Source organism: Rhinoderma darwinii, chromosome 5, assembly GCF_050947455.1.
Source record: "Rhinoderma darwinii isolate aRhiDar2 chromosome 5, aRhiDar2.hap1, whole genome shotgun sequence".
NCBI lineage: Eukaryota > Metazoa > Chordata > Amphibia > Anura > Rhinodermatidae > Rhinoderma > Rhinoderma darwinii.
In genome coordinates, this window is record NC_134691.1 from 324,282,947 (window position 1) to 324,290,269 (window position 7,323).

At 41.3% G+C, this 7,323-nt stretch overlaps 1 long non-coding RNA gene across 1 annotated transcript; it reads right to left on the bottom strand.

Moving 5' to 3' along the window:
• Positions 1–1,937: 1,937 nt before the first annotated feature.
• LOC142653033 (uncharacterized) lies at positions 1,938–3,589 on the bottom strand. Its single transcript, XR_012848020.1, has 3 exons — positions 3,510–3,589; positions 3,122–3,251; positions 1,938–2,126 (listed from the first exon to the last, which is right to left on the bottom strand). It is a non-coding gene; the product is annotated as an uncharacterized LOC142653033 (long non-coding RNA).
• Positions 3,590–7,323: the final 3,734 nt, after the last annotated feature.

Below are 7,323 nucleotides of genomic sequence, written 5' to 3' on the forward strand. Positions count from 1 at the left end.
CAGATGGCGTCAGGCACTCTTCCAGCATCTTTTCAGTTGTTCTGCGTCTCACAAATGTTCTTCTGTGTGATCCAAACACCTCAAACTTCGATTCGTCTGTCCATAACACTTTTTTCCAATCTTCCTCTGTCCAATGTCTGTGACTTTTGCCCATATTAATCTTTTCCTTTTATTAGCCAGTCTTAGATATGGCTTTTTCTTTGCCACTCTGCCCTGAAGGCCAGCATCTCGGAGTCGCCTCTTCACTGTAGACGTTGCCACTGGCGTTTTGCGGGTACTATTTAATGAAGCTGCCAGTTGAGGACCTGTGAGGCGTCTATTTCTCAAACTAGAGACTCTAATGTACTTGTCTTGTTGCTCAGTTGTGCAGCGGGGCCTCCCACTTCTCTTTCTACTCTGGTTAGAGCCTGCTTGTGCTGTCCTCTGAAGGGAGTAGTACACATCGTTGTAGGAAATCTTCAGTTTCTTGGCAATTTCTCGCATGGAATAGCCTTCATTTCTAAGAACAAGAATAGACTGTCGAGTTTCACATGAAAGCTCTTTTTTTCTAGCCATTTTGAGAGTTTAATCGAACCCACAAATGTAATGCTCCAGATTCTCAACTAGCTCAAAGGAAGGTCAGTTTTATAGCTCCTCTAAACAGCAAAACTGTTTACAGCGGTGCTAACATAATTGCACAAGGGTTTTCAAGTGTTTTCTAATCATCCATTAGCCTTCTAACACAGTTAGCAAACACAATGTACCATTAGAACACTGGAGTGATGTTTGCTGGAAATGGGCCTCTATACACCTATGTAGATATTGCATTATAAAACCAGATCAAAGGGGAGAGAATAGACATGGACCGCACATCCACTGTATACTATGATCAATTGCGGCTAGGCAAAATATTTAAATATGAACGAGAGGTTCTTTGTAACATTTTGATCAAATTGTATGCAAGCCCACTTGCCACTTCACGGCAACCTCTAAAAGTGGGTCCCTACCCTATCGGTTGCACCACCGCGTGGCGGCCACCGCAGCACCGCTCCTGCAGAGGGAGCAACCCAGAGGCCCAAAAGCACCCATGCCATCAGGCCAAGCCAAGCCTCCCTGGCTCTGGGCCACGTCCCCCCACAAGTGCAGCACCACAGTAACAGACACCACCACACAGCAGCACATAAATTATAAAAGCATTATAAAAACCAGGCGTTTGCAGCTAGAATAGTCATTTAGCACATTAACAATGTATTGAGTGTATTTCTGATTAATTTAATGTTATCTTCATTGAAAAAAACTGCTTTTCTTTCAAAAATAAGGAAATTTCTAAGTGACCCTAAACTTTTGAACGGTAGTGTATATATATATGCAGGTAGCATATGATCTCTACAGCCAATCAGAGGACTCAGCGCTGACTAATCGTATTTCTGGCATAATGCATGACCGCTTACTCCTCTGATTGGCTGCAGGGGTCTCATGCTACGTGCATGCAAACAATCAACGCCGCCGGAGCGTTAGCGCTGGAACGCCAGGGGAAAAGATAGGTGAATACTGCTTCTTTTAATTATTTATTAGCCAAACTTTTTTCTTCTTTTAAATCTATGCCTATGCAGGGAATCTGGAGCTCCCGTATAAGTAAAAGCAAAGCCCCAACCCCTATAAAAATATACTAAGAAATTAATAATCACATAATTATTAACCCATTTAGATTAAGGGGGGTTTTAAGAGTAGACATGCCATTTAAAGGGGTTGTCCAGGCTGGGGGCTGTTTTTTTATACTAATGACCTATCTAAAATACGACATGCAGGTAACTTCTCTTTACTCATGACAAATCCAATATTTAAATTGGTTAATAATACAAAAATGGCACATTCTGCGGAGTTCACATTTGTCATTTATGACATTTTACAATCATTTGTTTTTTCTGTGGGTGGGAATCTGCGGCCTACCTGAGAGATTGTCTTACGTCAGAACATTTTTAATAGAATTGCAGATTGAGAAGGCAACCTTGGTATAGAATATATAATCAGACATAACAACCTTCTTAGACGAACACGGATTCCAGAGAAATACATTTACAGAATGGCTCCGATCATGACATCGTCCCATGTGTCACGTTAAAACCAGGCTTCTATTAAAGGGATTCCTGTGAAGAAAACAAGAAGGAAAGTTACGATACAGAAAAAGGCATTATATATCCTCAAAACCATTTGGTTTTTTTACTCCAAAATAAGCGACTACCGAAATGTGTCCACATGAAATCATGTTACAATCGTAGACAAGGTCCATTTTGTATCGCCGAGGCCGAGTGTAATATACGTAAATTAAAGTCACCTTGATGTGACATTCCCAAACTCACACACACACGCGCCCACACACGTTTAGGATTTTACCCGCCCGGTACATTTTGGGTAATGCTAACACTGGCGGTAGCCGATAATGAAGATCATAACGTTAATGTTAAATATCTCAGTGAAAAAAAATCCTATCTCAAAATCTATTTTGCAGCGTAAAATACATGTGAACAATAGAAAGTGAAATAGATACAAATGTCAACTATATTGAAATAACCAAATAAACAGAGCGATAGATAGATAGATAGATAGATAGATAGATAGATAGATAGATAGATAGATAGATAGATAGATAGATAGATAGATAGATAGATAGATAGATAGATAGATAGATAGATAGATATGAGATAGATAGATAGATAGATAGATAGATAGATAGATAGATAGATAGATAGATAGATAGATAGATAGATAGATAGATAGATAGATAGATATGAGATAGATAGATAGATAGATATGAGAGAGATAGATAGATAGATAGATAGATAGATAGATAGATAGATAGATAGATAGATAGATAGATAGATAGATAGATAGATAGATAGATAGATAGATATGAGATAGATAGATAGATAGATAGATATGAGATAGATAGATAGATAGATAGATATGAGATAGATAGATAGATAGATAGATAGATATGAGATAGATAGATAGATAGATATGAGATAGATAGATAGATAGATAGATAGATAGATAGATAGATAGATAGATAGATAGATAGATAGATAGATAGATAGATAGATAGATAGATAGATAGATAGATAGGGGTTGAGCTCTTGTATACCTGGACAGTCTTCTGGTAAGATGATGACAGGTGAGGAATGGGACTGCCAAGAGAATTTTTATATTGAAGACCCTCCTACGGTCCGGCGTCCCATCAAGGGGGCCTGATACTGAGTCTGTCAGTAGTATTTCTATCGTAGAACAATGTGTTACATTGAGATCATTAATGTGAGCAAGAGAAAAGCATGCAGAGGAATAAGTGACAGCGCGCAGACTATATGAAGAACTCCTCATATAAAGAACTAAACAAGAGGTAACGCGCTGCAGCGCTGCGTATAACATCAAAGATGGAGGAGGCAAAATAAAAAAGAATTGTCGGGTTTGTTCATATATTTTTTTTTTGTTCATATTTAATGATGTTGAATAGGACGACACAAAGTGATACGTACTCTCTGTCTTGTACGTGTCCAGATTAATGTCGGTGGAAGCTCTGAGGGTCCCTCAATTTATTGGAAGAAAGAAAACAGAGAATAGCTTCCATAAACCGGATAAAACAAAATATACCAAACATGGGGCTAAATTATTTTTTTTATCCCAAGGTTCTTAAAGGGTAACTAAAGTTTCAGAAAACTTCTGACATGTCAGACGTTTTGATCGGTGTGGGCCTGAGCACTGAGACCCTCACAGAACGCTAAAACGAAACGGCAGAAGCGCTCGGGTGAGCGCTGAGCCGCTTGGTTTCTGATCCGCTTTTCTCAGAAAGCCGAGGTATTGATGTACGGACTCAATAAAAAGTCTATGAGCCTGTACACCAACTGCTCGGCATTCCGAAAAAGCCTAAGAAACTAAGCGGCTCAGCGCTCACCCAAACATTTCTGCCGCTTTGTTTTAGCGATCGGTGGGCGTCTCAGTGCTCAGACCCACAATGTTCAAAACCTCTGACATGTCACTATGACATGTCAGAAGTTTTCTGAAAGTTCAGTTACTCTTTAAGGGATGAATTATTACACACAGTACCTAGTGTTCAGTGGTCTCCTGGCACCAGATCTGTCTGCCAATTTGTCATTGGAAGAATTGGGAAGACAGAATCGCGTCACCATAATTGTGCCGCAGAGAGTCCAAACAATAGTGCCATTGAATACCTACATAATAGTGCGTAAATAAAAGGGGTATACAGAGTACTACAAATCTTACTATGCATCAGTCACAACAGTACCCAAATAATGGTATCGTACAGTGCACAAATGACAGGGCAATACATTGCTGAAATAATACCGCCATACAAGGCTCAAATACTAGTGAAATACAGTGTACAAATGCAGTGCTATATAGCAACATACAGTCACTCGCGCACTCTGACCAGCCAGGACTTGCCTATGCTTGCTCCTTCATTAAGACAGCCAGGAGTAAGCTCACTCATTAAAGAGGCTCTGTCACCACATTATAAGTGCCCTATCTCCTACATAATGTGATCGGCGCTGTAATGTAGGTGACAGTAATGCTTTTTTATTTAGAAAAACTATCTATTTTTACCACTTTATGAACAATTTTTAGCTTTATGCTAATTACTTTCTTAATGCCCAAGTGGGCGTGTTTTTACTTTAGACCAAGTGGGCATTGTGGAGAGAAGTGTGTGACGCTGACCAATCAGTGACCAATCAGTGTCATGCACTTCTCTCCTTTCATTTACTCTGCCCACTTGGTCTAAAGTAAAAACACGCCCATAAAGCTAAAAATTGCTCATAAAGTGGTAAAAATAGATCGTTTTTTTTAAATAAAAAGCATTACTGTCACCTACATTATAGCGCCGATCTCCTTATGTAGGAGACAGGGCACTTATAATGTGGTGACAGAGTCTCTTTAAGACCAAGGCGTACGCTCACACATTTAGGACATTCCCTTACTTATCCAGAAATCCAGACATACGCTCACTCAACCAAATATCCAGACCATACATTCATTCACTCATCCAGGACAGACACTCACTCACTCATTCAAACCAAGACGTACGCTCACTCAACCAAATATCCAGACCATACATTCATTCACTCATCCAGGACAGACACTCACTCACTCATTCAAACCAAGACGTACGCTCACTCAACCAAATATCCAGACCATACATTCATTCACTCATCCAGGACAGACACTCACTCACTCATTCAAACCAAGACGTACGCTCACTCAACCAAATATCCAGACCATACACTCATTTACTCATCCAGACATCCAGGACAACTCACTTATCGAGGCCAAGGCGTACACTCACTCACTGGCTGGATTCACACGAGCGTGGCGTTTTTGCGCACGCAAAAACGCGGCGTTTTGCGTGTGCAAAAGCCACTTAACAGCTCCGTGTGTCATCAGTGTATGATGCGTGGCTGCGAGATTTTCGCGCAGCCGCCATCATTATGACACTCCGTTTGGATGTTTGTAAACAGAAAAGCACGTGGTGCTTTTCTGTTTACTTTCAGAGTTTGACAGCTGTTGCGCGAATCACGCAGTTCGCACGGCACGTGCACGGCACGTGCACGGCACGTGCGGCATGCGTGGTTTTCACGCACCCATTGACTTCAATGGGTGCGTGATTCGCGCAAAACGCCCAAAGAACGGACATGTCGTGACTTTTTTTCAGCGGACTCACGCTGAGTAAAAATCACGGACATGTCTGCACGGCCCCATAGACTAATATAGGTCCGTGCAACGCGCGTGAAAAACACGCGCGTTGCACGGACGTAATTCCCGTTCGTCTGAATAAAGCCACTCACTTATCCAGGATATTTGCTCAATCACTAATCCAGACATCCAGGACAAGCACTCACTCACTTATCCAGACCAAGGCACACTATACGCTTACTCACTTAGGCCTTATTCACACGAACGTGTGCGTTTTGCGCTCATTGCATTTCCGTGTCTCATCGGTGTTTGTTGCGTGGCTGCGTGATTTTCACACGCGTATGACGGACGTTAAACACGTTCGTGTGAATAAGGCCTAAACCAGACATCCGGGAAATACGCTCACTCACACCAATTAGCACACATACACATATATTTACATATACCTCCCTACTTGTCTATCATCTTCTGGAGACCTTCTTGAATTCACTTGCACTCACTTGATCCTGGAACTTGATGATAGGAAATACTATACCGTTTACTGTCACAATACCAAGAGCTGATGGGGACATCTCGGCAGGCTTCAGAAGAGGTGGGCAGAAAGGGGTGCGTTCCTGAGACTTATATTAGAAGTAAAATACATACTAGTAGGCCAAAAATTGGGGAGAATATATGTGCAGCAGTCAGCAATAGTATGGCTGAAAGCAAAAAGACCTCACTTTATTCTTCTGGTGTCCAAAAACACAGCGTGACGGTGAAATAAGCCAATTTATGAAATCATCAGGAAGAGGTTCCAGGCTTCTTGCCCCTGGTGGACTTGCCCTTAAAGTGATTCTCCACCTTTAATCGTCATCTTTAGGTCCACAATGCTGTGCTGATTGATCATTTGTCACTTATCTCCGACAGACACATAGAAAGTGAATGGAGCAATGGCCGAGCATGTGCAGTCCCGTTCCATTCACATAGGGCATTCCGGTACCCCCGTTCCTGGGATCGGTGGTGGTCTCAACAGTCAGGCCCCCACCGATCAGACATTTAGCACCTATTGTGTAGAAAGGTGATAAATGATCATAATGAGAAAACCCCTTTAATATATCTTCATAGAGGTCAGAGCCCAGATTTTCTGATACAGATCTCCAAATTCCCTGCATTTACATAGATTTGAAATAGAACACTCTAGTTACCTGCAATCACCACTAGGGGGTGCTTATAGCATACTGTCTTATTATTGAGCTCAATGTATATCAGTATGAAGTTCCTAAGCTCCCTCTAGGGGTAACTGCAGGTAACTACAGTGTTATATTTTATATCTGTCTTTGCAGGGGATTTGGAGCTCTGTATCAGAAAACGGAGCCCCGGCCCCTATAAAGATTTATTAAAAATTTATTCTGCAGCCAATCATACAACCTGTGGTATAAAACAGCCTGAAGTTATCTAAACCGTTAGAAAGAGGGGAAAGGTCCTCTCTGTCATTCCATTGGCCCCCGCAACATGATTGCAGAGTGCCTAGTGGTTGCCATGGCATCTAATGATCGCTTGATCAAGTTCCCATTTTTCCCCTAAAGAAATGTAAAATCATAATTGGTATCGGCGCTTTTGTAAAAGTCCAAACTGTTGATCTATAAAGGGTTAAAAGGGTTAGGTACT